Raw genomic sequence first — 13307 nt, 5'->3', positions numbered from 1 at the left:
AAAGCAATTTGATATATAGAAAGGTTTCATTTGCGATTATTGTTAAATTAATAACTTTATTAATATTTATTTTATGGAGTAAACATGGGGTTTTTACAATCTTTTACAATGAAAAATTATTAGAAGAAATTCATTTTGATTATCTAATTACTGATTGTACGATTAGAAATTATCACAAAATCGGAGATTACAAATATTTAGCTGAAAACCTTTTTTTCTCAACATAGACAGCTATAAACAATACGGTTGCTTGAAAATTAAAAAACCTTTCCCCTCGTTTCAAATTGTCCAAACCCCGATTTGAAACTCTTTAAATCGGAAAATAAAATGATAAAAAAATAATAAATATTATTAAAAAAGTAACGGAATATTTTTGTAACAATTTTGCCGAGGAACAATTTTTCTTCCTTGACCTTTTGTGGCCACCTTACATACATTTCAGAAACAAGATGTGATGAATATATGAATAAAAAAGATTTAAAATAATTATTTAACGTATGTCATAATTCAATAATTAATCTCAAACTATTTTTAGCCAAGAAATCATGTCAGATAAAATGTTTAAATTGTATTACAAAAAAGGTAGAACATTGAAATGTTTAGGAGAAAGTTAAAACTACCTTTAAAATTTTTTTTTAGTTGTAGGTTCATCATTTTAATTCAAACAAAGAAATTAACTTTATCATATAATATGATCATTGATAATATACAATATTATTTATGATTTATATTTTTTTATATATATTTTATTAACAATTTCGATTTCAGGTGAAAAATTATTCTCTTCGTGTTGTGGCTTAGGTATTTTTTTTAACATTTGTGTTTCTTGCTTATATTCAACTGTCTTTCACATTAAATAAAAATATTATTTGTTTGAAATATTGACTATTAAATTTTTAGTGAACTTTGATCTTTTTAGGTTGAAAAATCGTTCTTCCGCTATTTGATTAGAAAATTCATAACTTTTGGTGAAAATTTTTATGTTTTTACTTGAAAATATAACCGTTACATTTCGTGTAGAAAATGAGTAATTATCAGTTGAAAATTTAAGTATTTGGTTGGAAATTTATCTATTTTATTTAGAGAACCCATGCTTTCATAGAAAATTATTCTTTTCGGTTGAAAATTTGACTGTTTGTTTGAAAACTTTAGTATTTTCATTATTTTTTGGTTAAAAATTCAACTATTTTTTTGAAAGTTGATATATTTTAATGAAAATTCATATTTTTCATAAGAAAATTATCTTCATGGATAAAAATTGTTCTTGTTGTTTAAAAATTGAAGAATCTGTTAAAAAATAAACTGTTTTGCGAAAAGCTCGTATTTTTACCTTAAAAATTCCATAACTTTAAGGAAAGTTCTTCTCAGCTGAAATATTTTCCTTGGATAAAATTCGTATTTTTTATCCGGAAATTAATCTCTTTCAATAGAATTTTCGATTTCTTCAAATTAAAAATTTAACTATTCTATTTTTGGCATAAATTGAATTTTTTCAGTTGGAAATTCAAATATTTGGTTGGGAAATTATGTATTTTATTACCAATTTGTATTTTCTAACGGAAAATTATTATTCTCGGTTGAAAATTTTACTGTTTGGTTAAAAATGTATGTTTATTATTTATTTTTGCGTTAAAAAATTAATCTTCTTGCTTGAAACTTCAACTATTTGCTTAAATTTTAGATTTTTAAATGAAAATTCGTATTTTTGGCTGGAAAATTCAATACCTTGATTGAAAGTTTTTCTCTTTGTTAACTAAAATATCTTTTTTTGTCGAAAATTCGAATTTTTTTATCATGAAATTCATTTCTTTTAGTGGAAATCTCGTTTTTTTATAATTGAAAATTCATATATTCCATTTTTTCAAAAAAAAATTTTTTACTTAAAAATATAGATATTTAATTAGAAATTTGTATATTTTACTACCAATTCATATTTTCTAGCAGAAACCTAATCTTCTGGGTTAAAAATTTAACGTTTTGGTGCAAAATTTATGTATTTGATTTTTTTTGATAAAAAATTAATCTTTTTGGTTGAAAATTCAACTATTTGCTTGAATTTATATATTTTTAAAAAAATTAGTATTTTTTGTGAGAAAATTAATCTTCTCACATGAAAATTGATCACGTTGTTTAAATATTGAACTATTTGGTTAAGAATAAACTGTTCGGTGGAAAGCTCGTCTTTTTGACTCGGAAATTTAATACTTTTAATTAAAGTGTTTTCTGTTTATTGACTGAAATATCTTTCTTGGTTGAAAATTCGTATTTTTTATTAGGAAATTTCATCTGTTTCAGTAGAAATTACGATTTCTTACAATTGAATATTTAACTATTCAATTTTAGCATAAAATTAACCTTTTTTTAGTTAAAAATTAAAATATTTGACTAAAAATTTTTTCATTATATTACCAATTCGTTGGTTTCTAGTAGAAAATTATTCTTTTCGTTTGAAAATAGAACTGTTGGGTTAAAAGTTTATGCATCTTATTATTTTTATTTTGTAGAAAATTAATCTTTTTTCTTTGAAATTCAACTATTTGTTTAAAGTTAATATTTCTTGTAAAAAATGAATATTTTTTGCTAAAAAATTAATCTTCTTGGATGACAATTTAACGTTTTGTTTGAAAATTGAACTATTTGGGTGAAAATAAACTGTTTTATGGAAAGCTCGTCTTTTTTCCTGAAAATTCAACACTCTAAATGTAATTTTTTTCTCTTCATTGACTGAAATATCTATCCTGTCTGAAATTTCCTATTTTTTTCTCAGAAAATTTATTCATTTTATTATAAAATTTGATTTTTTATATTTGAATTTTATTTATTTTATTTGTAAAAAAATTAATCTTCTTGTTTAAAAGTTCAACTATTTGCTTAGATTTTATATATTGGAATAGAAATTCGTATTTTTACGAGAAAATTAATCTTTTTGGATGAAAATTCATCACGTTTCTTGAAAATTGAATTATTTTGTTAAAAATAAACTGTTCTGGTGAAAGCTCGTCTTTATGACTTAAAAATTCAACACTTTGAATGGAAGTTTTTTCTCTTCTGAAATAGCTCTCTTGGATGGAAATTCATATTTTTTATCAGAAAACTCATCTTTTTTATTAGAAATTTCAATTTTTTGAATTAAAAATGGAACTATTCCATTTTTGGCATAAAATAGATTTTCTTGGATGAAAATTTAAATGTTTATTTGGAAATGTATGTATTTAATTGCCAATTCATATTTTCGAGCAGAAAGAAAATCTTCTCATTTAAAAATTCAGCTATTTGATTTAATTTGATATATTTGAATTAAAATTAGTGTTTTTTGCGAGAAAATGAATCTTCTCGGTTAAAAATTTATCGCGTTGTTTAAAAATTTAATTATTTTGTTAAAAATAAACTGTCCTGGCGAGATCTCGTCTTTTTGGTTTAAAAATTCAACACTTTGTATGAAACTTTTCTCTCTTTATTGACTAAAATATCTTTTGAGTTGAAAATTCGTATTTTTGATCAACAAATTCATCTCTTTCAGCAAAAATTTCGATTTTTTCAAATTGAAAATTTAACTATTCCATTTTTGGCAAAAATTGATTTTTTTAGTTGAAAATTTAAATTTTTTGTTTGGAAATAGAGCTGTTGCCTTAAAAACCTTCTACATCGATTTTTCTAACAATTCTTTTTCCATGGTCTTTCTATCAAGTTGATAGAGTTTGACATTAATTAAATTGAACGGCGAGGGTGAACCATAGACATGCTTTATAAAAAGTCGGGCGGAATGATTTTCGATAAGCGACGTTCCAACGATTTAACGTCGAATCAGCTTTATCGCTCGGACAATTATTGGGCGGTCATTGAATCAGTTTTACTTTAGTTTCTTTTTAGAACTATTAAAGCTATTAGGTTGAAAAAATATTTTTTTTCTTGAGGGGATGAAGTCAAAAACATTATTTACAGAATTCAATTAATTTTAGTATTATTACTTTGCTGATAAGCGAAAACTGTCGGAAAAAATGGTACATACTCGATAATTTCTATTTTGCACTTTATAATAAAAATGAGATCAATGAACTTCAATTATTTTTTATAGTATGATTTTATACGTGAAAAAATTTATTAGGATGTATTAGTACCATTCCATTGGGCACAAAATTTGGGGACGTCTTTACGACATCGTTACGACATCTTTACGACAACTTTACGACATCCTCTATCCATGTCGTTTCGGTGCCTTTGCGATATCGTAAAGACATCATCAGATCATACGACTCATTTACGATATCGTAGACACCTTAACGGCATGGACATAGGATGTCGTAAAGTTGTCGTAAAGATGTCGTAAAGACGTCGTCAAATTTTGTACCCAATGGGATGACTGTTACTGTTACAGAGGGTCTTAAAAACCCCATAAGTGATAAAATTGATTTTTTGCGGTTTTATAAATGCCGATTGCTTCTAGTACATAAAATACTTCTTTACGCTGATTTTTTAAACAATTTTATATTGTTTTTGTCAATTATTTCTCAAGAAACAATTTATCATTACTGTCAACAACATTCTCCTAGAAAAATGTTACCAAATTAAATTGTTCATTGTTAAAATCTATCTTCTCCTATAGTTAGGCTAGATAGTTGCGGTTTTTTCTGAAATTTTCCACTTGTTGTTAACATTTCACTTACTTAGTAGAGTGATAAATAATTTTAATTAACAAACATAATTCTTTAAACAATGAATGCTTGTTTATAATTATCTTTTCTTAGATAACTGTCATTTATTCTTCATTTAAAAAAAAAAATTTTCAGCTTTTTAGTTAGTGAGTTAATAATTAATGCAAGTAAGGTATAAACAATAGATATCATTATTCATTTGGAAAAAAAGCTCTCAGTAATTGCACCAAGGAAAATTTGCATTCAACATTATCCATATAGAAAATAAAAGAAAATTCAAATATCTGTTTTAGTTCGGAAAAATATATTCACAAAAAAGAAAGAGATTGTTTTAAATTTACTTGTTTCTAATGTTTATTTATTGTTGGCTTACAACTGAAAAGGCAAAGTCAGTGTTAAATATTTTAGAAAAAACTGAAACTTTCTAGCACTAATCTAAGGAAAGATAGTTATAAGCAATAATAAATTGTTTAAACAACTATATTTTTTAACACTTATTAATTATTACATCACTAAGTGAAAAGTGGATAAAAAGTTATTCATTTCAGAAAAACCGCAACTATCTGGTATTAATATAACTGAAGATATTTCTAAGCAATAATAATTTGTCCAAACAATTATTTTTGCTAAATTTAATAAAGTGTTAATTCTATCCAAGTGAAAACTAGACAAATAGTTTTAAAACATTTTAAAACGCAACTTTCTACTAATAATCAAGAAGAATATTATTAACAATAATAATAAATGTTGTAAATAAATATTTTGGTTACTGAAAAAATTAATACTACTCTCCAATTAAAAGGTGTGCCAAAAATGGTTAATTTAAGAAAAATCCGCAAATATCTAGTAATAATATAGGAGAAGAGGACTTTAAGCAATAATAATTTATTTCCTTTAAGAGATTATTTTTGGTGAATTAAAGTAAACATTAACTCATTTCAAGTGAAAATTAGAGAAAAAGTTCAAAATTGCAGAAAAAGTCGCAATTTCTAGCATTTTCTCAGAAGAATATTATTAACATTCATGAAAAATTGTTTAAACAATTATATAGGTTAACAATAATCACCTCTTGCCTTACTCTGATTGAAAATTGGACAAAAAGTAGAACGTTTTTCAAAAAAACGTAAATTTGTATTGCTATACAAAAAGAAAATGTCTAAAAACAATAATAAATTTCTTAAACAATTTTTGGCGCTAAAAACTGAAATTTAAACTTTCCTATTTTCTTTTTTTATTTTCTGTTGACTAACAAATATTTTTTGTTTTACGAATTCAACTGGTTTCGATTGAATATTAAAATATTTTGTTGTTGATATATCAACTGCAACATTTAATTGTTCCTATGAAAAATTCCATCATTTTATTCAAACATTTATCTTTTTGTATGTAAATAAATTTTATTAACCAAAAATTGAACTAATTAATTTTTGGTTTAAGCTTTATGCTTTTTAGATGAAAACTCACATTTCTTGGTAGAAAATAATTTTTGTAACTGAAAATTCATCCTTTTGTTTGAAAAAATATTTATTCTGGTAAAAAATGTATCATTACATTTTAAAAAAATGTTTTGTTTGAAATCAAACTATTCCAGTTTAAGATTCATAATTTTATTTGAAAATTCATCACTTTGGTGGAAAATGTAAATGTTTTGTTGAAAATTCGATGTTTTGTAGTTGAAAAGTTGTTGTTTCTTGTTTCTTACAATTAAGTTTTTTTAATTTTTGTATAAATTTAACAATTAGAGTTTTTTTATTTAAAATTCAACTACTTTGTCCAAAATTCAGGTGTTTTTTCGAAAAATCGTCTTTGTTGGTAAAAATATTAAAGAATATTCACATTCTTTGTTGAAAATTTAATTCTTTGCTAAAAAATTAATTTAAAAAAAATTTTTTAACTTATTAACTTTGAGTTGACAATTCATCATTTTAGTTGAAAATTCATTAAGCTGGTTGAAATTTTAACTGTGAGTTGAATTTTTTTGGTGGAAAATTAATTTTTTTCTAAAATATAAAGCATTTTATTTTTCTGTATAAATTAAGATATTTGTTTGAAAGTTAATTTTTATATTTTCAAATTTAACTATTCCAGTTGAATACTTATAATTTCAGCTGAAAATTCGTCTCTTTCATTGAAAATTAATTTCTTTGAATTTAAATGTAGCTATTAACTTTTTGGTTGACAATTTATATTTTTTATTACTAAATTCATGTATTTTATTCAAAATGTTGGCTTTTTTCTTATAAATTAATCTTCTGGGTTGAAAAATTATAATTTTGGTTAAAAATAGAAATGCTGCAGTTAAAGCTTCAGAATTTTAGTTGAAAAATCATCAACTTGTTTGAAAATTTAATTTTCTCAACTGAAACTTCTAGTCTTGGGTGAAAATTGATCTTTTCAAATCTAAAATTTAACTATTTGTTTGAAACTTTTTTAGTTGAAAATTCATATTTTTTGTTGAAAATTCGTATTCTCAGCATAAAATTATTATTTTTAATTGAAAATTTATGCTCTTGGTAGCAAATTTAATTATTACTGTCAAAAATTCATCATCTTAATTGAAAATTCTTCTTTGTGGTAAAAAAAATCAACTATACTTCAATTGCAGATTCATCAGTTCAGATAAAATTTCAACAGTTTGATTGAAAGATAATTTCTTTAACTGAAAATTTAACAATTTATTCTTGGTTGAGAATTTTTCTTGTTTGGTTCACTTTTCGACTATGTTGTTGAAAATTCAACTATTTGGTTAAAAAATCATGTATTTTGTTGAAAAACTGTTGTTTTTATTTGTCAAAAGTTAATATTTTTGTTTTAAAGTTTATCTTTTCGGTTCAATTTAAAACTGCTTGTTTAAATATTACCCTTATCAAGGCAAAAAAGAAAATCAAATAAAAATAAAATTTTTAGCAGGCAGGAACAGCACCACAACCACAATATCCAAAGGGAAACCGAATTTTTTCTTTTCTTTTTTCGGGGAAAAAAGGAAATTTTTTTCGACTTACAATAGAAACATTTTATGGTGGTTGTCCAAACTCTGATCAAGATGATAACGGCATTTAAAAACATTTTTGTTAAAACTAAATCTTCTTGGTTGAACATTCAACTATTCCATTTGAAAATCAAACTATTTTATTAAAAATTGTTTTTATTTTTTGTTGGAAAATTAATGTTTGTACTTAAAGTTTAACTATTTAATTTTATGTTAAAAATTCGACTATTTTGTTGAAAATGCAATATTTTTACTTACAAAGTTATACATTTTAAGCGTTTTATATTGAATTTAATACAGTAACAATATTTAATATTTTTCTTATAATTTAAAGTTTTGTTAAATTTTTGAATTTAACTAATTTAAAATAGATAAATATTTTAAGATTAATAAATTATAAAAATTGTGATTTTCACTTTTTAAATAAAAAATGTAATAATTGATTTAATAAATTTGTTAAAGCTTCCAAAATTAAAAATAATAATCGAATCTCTAGAAAATTAAAAAAAAAGATTATTTATAAGAAACTCGCGAAATTTTAGTCATACTTTGAGTCATTTGTTTAAAACAATTCGAATTATTTAATAAGCTCCATACTAGGAAAAATTATATCTAGAAAATCTGGAATTGTTGGAGATTTTTTTATTCAGGATGTGAGTTCACGCCTTGATAAATGTATTGGATTTGAATAGAATCGGCAAAATAAATTTTGTTTGCAGAAGATAAATTTTGTCAAATCTGATCAGGCTTTCCAGTAAATCTGAAAATTTAACGATTGTGTATTTTATGCATTTACCTATCCAGTGTTAAGCCCCCCCCCCCCCTCCAACCGCAAATGCACGCACAGGAAATTCTTTACCTCTTTGGCAAGAATTTCTCTCGAATCACCTGACAAGGATTGACGAGACTACACGTCGTTACTGCGATAATTTATTACATGTTTTGAACAGAGTTGTATTTTTTTCTAATTCATTTCACCACACAGAATGACAAATTATACTCTAACGACTCAAGTAACACTGCTTTTAAGGCTATGGAACTTTATAATAGGTTGTGGAGGATTAAATAATAATTTAAGAGAAGACTTTTTCAAGTTGCATAATAAATTTAAAAAAAGTTATTCCTAATTTTTAAAATTAGATTTATATTATACACGTGTGGAGGTCCAACTATCAAGCTAACTGTTTAATTAACAGATAATAATTAACGTCATTTCTGACTACATGGATAATAAAGTGTTTAAAGTTTTTAAATTAAAGTTTTCTGAAAAAAGATCTTCTCACTTCGCTCCACTAGGAATCGAATCACAAAACTACCGATTGCCGGTTGAGTGCTTTCCCATTAAGCTACTAGAGAGATCAAAAGAAGAATATTTTTAAGAAATTCACGCTATCTCAAGCCAGTTTTCTTGATAAAGGCTTCGAAGCACACTTCTGAAAATAATTGAGTTTAAAATTGTTTATTTATCAGTAGTTATTCAAAGGTTTAGTTTTTCCTTTCTCATTAGGAAAAAGTTACAATTTTTATTTAATCCTAATTATCAAAGCTTTATTTTATTCTTTGAAGGATTCTTTGCAATTCTATTTAGGTGGTGTTAAATAAATTTAAACTATGATTGTTCATAACAATAATAACTATATGATTTTTCAATTAATGACAAACGAAATAGAAATTAATAGAATCCTTAGAACAATAAAATACGACCTAGATCATTAGGATTAAATAACAAATGTAACTTTTCACTCAAGAGAAAGGAAAAAATAAACCCTTAAATAACTACTAATAAATGAAAAAGTTTAACCTGAATTATTTTTTTCTAAAGTGTCCTTAGAATCCTCTATTAAGATTTGCATAAATTAATAATAGATCTTTTTTTGTTGATTTTATAAATCATTTTAAAGATAGGCAACTTTTGAGATTGATTGTACGTAGTGTAAATCCTTAAAGGAACCTGTATTATCATCAGTGGTAGTTACTATCAATTAGTGTAGATGTCATTCTACAATCTTTGAGAATAGAAATAAAAAAGATTCTTCTTGCGATCTCCATAATAGCTTAATGGGAAAGTACCCGACAAGCGATCAGAAATTCTGTCGTTCGATTTCCAGTGGAGCGAAGTAAGATTTTTTCACAAAAATTGAATGTTAAAAATAATAAATAAATATAAATAATAATTATATAATTTAACGATATGATAATATAATAATAATATCTAATAGAATAATTAATATTTAATAATAACTTTAATAGTATATCGCCCCCAAATTTGGTTGAATCCATACAAAGAATAAATGCGTACTTTCCATAAAAAAATAAGTTGTTAAGATGATTACGTGCATTTTTTAAGCAATTTATTGTTTTAAGCAATGCTCTCTATGAATGTAGTCAGAAAGTCACGGTTTTTTCCGGGGTTTTCCAACATATTTTTTTCTCTAAGAATCTTCACTTCTTGCCAAATTTTAACTTAACCAGGTAATAAATCATGCAATTTAAGAAACATAATTATTTCGACATTTCAATACTGTTCACAACTACATTTTCTTAGATAATTGCTAGAAATTTTTTTTCCTAAAATTGTTACCTTCTATTGGTTTTTTAATTATGAACAAATAATAAATATATACCAGAGAAAATCGTAAAGTATAAATTTTTAAAAATAAGAGCACAAATATCTAGCATCACTGTAGAAGAAAAAATGCTACACAATGCTAATTTCTTTAAAAAATGAAGTTTTTAAAATGTCTTTAATGATAAACTTATCTTCACGTGAAGAGTGTACAAAAAGTTAAATATTTCAGAGAAGCAGTAACCTTCTAGCATTATTCAAAGACAATATTAGTACGAATATTAATAAATTTTGTAAACAATTGTTTTTGTTTAATTGAATGATTAAAAACCTCATTTTAATTAAAAAGTAAACAAGAGAAGGAAAGCTTAAAGAAATTATGAGTTTTTAGCTTTATTCTGATAGAATTTTGATAAATAATAATTTGCAGTTTGAAAAATTATTTCTGTTGAATTTGATTGAATATTACCTCTTTCTATCTTAAAAGGTTAAGAAAAAAGCACAATTTTTTAACTCTATCCTAAAAAAAATGCTATAAACAATAACAAATTGCTGAAACAAATTATTTAAACTTCTGATTATAAATTTGGATTTCATAAAAAACAAAATGATATTTTCATTGAAAAACGGCTTCAGAGGAATTGGTTTATTAAATTTGTATAAAAATTTTGAATTGTTGTCTAACAGCAAAATATAACAGTAGAGGCTCATTGGTTATACACATTTAATTGATTTCGTTAAAGAAACTTATATACTAAACTTTATATACTAAAACATGGCAAAAAAATGAATTTGTTTAAATAAATAGAAACTATTTTTTTATAAGCATGTACCATATCAAGAGGTATTTTTAACATATCTGAAGTTGATTAAAAAAAAACGAATTCCTTTTACTGAAAAATAACAATATTATTCATTCATTTATTAATTTTGTTTAAACAAATAACACTAATTGTCTGAAATCAAATAATTTCACAAAAAGCTAGGGATTGTCCATATATTACGTAAGACGTTTTTCTGTTGTTTGAATAAAGACGAAAATAATATTTTTATCAAGTTGAAAAGGACACAGCGATATAAACAAAAGAAAAATGTCTTACGTAATATATGGACGATCCCCTATAAGTAAGATATTTCTTTTCTTTCCTATTAAAAAACTAAACAATTCTATTTGAAGCACAGAAAAAACTTATAATCGCTTCATTTTATTCGAGATGTAGCGAAAATTGCGACGCTGGCGCTATCTATCGTCGTTTAACTTCATTAAATAGGAGAGAAATGGGGATTTCCATCTGTCAGTTGTTTTTGCGCTTTTTCTAAATTGAAATAAATAAGTTCTAATTCATCTACAATAGTGTAATTTGGCTCGTAGGAGATACTATACCAGTAAGAACAATTCTTTTTTCTTTTGCTTATTCTACATGTTTTACCGAAATTTGCTCACTTCAGCGTGACGCAATAGACGAGATCAAAATTATTCACCTAACCTTGGTAAAACTTTCGCCGAAATTTATTTAATTTTTAATTGTTGCAAGTCTTAACTGTAACGAATTTTAACTTTTGTTTTTTCTGTGTTCTTTTTTAACTGGTGTCCTGATTAAAAACTCGAATTCACTCATACTTTGCCGTTTTCCCATTGCTGCTAAGGACGCCGTAGCAGACGACAGATTTTGTTCCATCGTAGGATAAACTTTAGTCAAATAGCATGTAAACTTTAACAGCGGGAAATTTTACATGCAACAAAATTTAACTTCAGTTTTTTCTCTGAAATGAAAAATGTATGCATCTGTTTATAGAATTTGTTTAAATAATTCAAAAATGGTCTCTATTTTTCTATAAGTGATATCAAATTTTTGTTTCTTCAGATTTCGACTTAAAAATACACATCTGAAGTTGCTATATCTCATTTTTACTGAAAACATAACTTTTGTTTATTAATTTGTTCATAAAAATTGTAAGCAATTTTTTGAATATCTGATACTGCTGAAAACCATTCAAGACAAGTTTCCCCACTTATTATGTGTACCTTCGCATAAATGGGTTAAATTCCCACAAAATCGCATTTTCGAAAAAAAATTTGTAATGAATTTTTATTGTAAAATAAGAAAAAAGCTTTTTAAAATATGCCTTGACAATTATTTCTAGAAATTTCATAAGATTCAATCTAAAAAATTCGGAATTGGGAGTATTTTCGAAATGGATAAGTAATTGTATTGAAAACATTAAGCACGTGTACCAATGACGATCTTCAAGAAGAGCGCATGCCTCTATACACTGCTATATATATATATCAGCTCATGACGCTATACACTGCTTCACACTAGGTAAAGTCTTAAGGGCATGTGACACAGCCAAATACCTATATTATCGACCTCACTTTATCAGCTCACTGAATATTTTTTTGAACCTAAGAACTTTTTTTGTAAATAAAATATTGAACTGAAACTTTGGAAAATGTATTAGAGTACAATAAAGTACGTTTAGGTACTGCCTTTTGTGTAGGAACTTTACTGAAAATTATTTCATCTTTTTTCTGAACCTCGACATTTTTTGAACGTTCGAACTTTTTTTATACATAAAACATCGGTCTGAAACTTTGAGAAATGCAAGAGCCGAAAGAAAACTACGTTGAAGTACAAAGCTTAATAATAAAAGAGGTAAAAAAAAATTTCAACTATCAATTCCAACGGAATCAGCCGGTAACGTTGTACACGAAAATACGAACCCTCTAGAACCTCGTCTAGTGGCCGCCAGGTTTCGTATTTTCGTGTACAACGTTATGGGCTGATGCCTTTGGAATTGATTGTTACTTTATTGTACTCTAATACATTTTCCAAAGTTTCAGCTCGATATTTTATTTACAAAAAAAACTTCTTACGTTTAAAAAAAACATTCAGTGAACTGATAAAGTGAGGTCGGCAATATAGGTATTAAGCTGTGTCACATGCCCTTAAGGTGGTTTTAGCGTGACTCAGTGAGTCATATGAGAGTGTAAAACAGTATTTTTGATTTACATGGAATCTTTTGTGTTTGAAAATCCGAAAATTAATTAAGATAGACATTTATGGCCGTCCCGCGATGTAAATCAGAAGAATAAATA

General features: G+C 25.3%; 1 protein-coding gene across 2 annotated transcripts in view; it reads left to right on the top strand.

Annotated features, from left to right (window-relative positions):
- LOC117178276 (ras-related protein Rap-2a) overlaps positions 1 to 13307 on the top strand; it is an 87763-nt gene that overhangs the window by 53492 nt on the left and 20964 nt on the right. The window lies entirely within an intron of this gene.

The sequence above is a fragment of the Belonocnema kinseyi genome, chromosome 8 (assembly GCF_010883055.1).
Source record: "Belonocnema kinseyi isolate 2016_QV_RU_SX_M_011 chromosome 8, B_treatae_v1, whole genome shotgun sequence".
NCBI lineage: Eukaryota > Metazoa > Arthropoda > Insecta > Hymenoptera > Cynipidae > Belonocnema > Belonocnema kinseyi.
Note: the sequence above shows the minus strand (reverse complement) of the source record. Positions and strands in the feature narration are given on the sequence as shown.